The following is a 457-nucleotide window of genomic DNA, read 5'->3' on the forward strand; positions in this document are numbered from 1 at the left end:
TTTTTGGGAGCGATTGTTTCTGGTTTTCCTTTGTGGTTTTGTTTTTGGTTTTCTTTGTTTTTATTTTTTTCCATTCCTGTTTTTAGGTCTTTTTTTATTTCTTGTTAATTTTTCTTTGTTTCCATTTTATTTTAATTCTTAAGGATTCTTTGCTTTTCTCATTCGGCTATTTTAATTTTTTTCGCTCTTTCTGCTTTTTCTCGTTGTTTCTATTTCCTGATTTGTCCTTCTTTGTTTCTGTTTTTTTTCCTGGATTTTTTTTCTCTTTTTAAAATATTTTTTCTTTTTATTTTCTGTTTTTATTCTCTTTTTCTCCTTTTCCCCCTGATTCCCCCCACCCCAGATGGGGCCAGATCCCTTTTCCTGACCCAAAACCCCGGGAATTTCACCCAGGAGATGATGATGGATTTCTTCAACACCCAGATGAGGCTGGGGGGGGACACAAATCCCCCCCAAA

Source organism: Corvus brachyrhynchos, unplaced genomic scaffold (assembly GCF_000691975.1).
Source record: "Corvus brachyrhynchos isolate BGI_N302 unplaced genomic scaffold, ASM69197v1 scaffold753, whole genome shotgun sequence".
In the NCBI taxonomy this organism is placed as follows: domain Eukaryota; kingdom Metazoa; phylum Chordata; class Aves; order Passeriformes; family Corvidae; genus Corvus; species Corvus brachyrhynchos.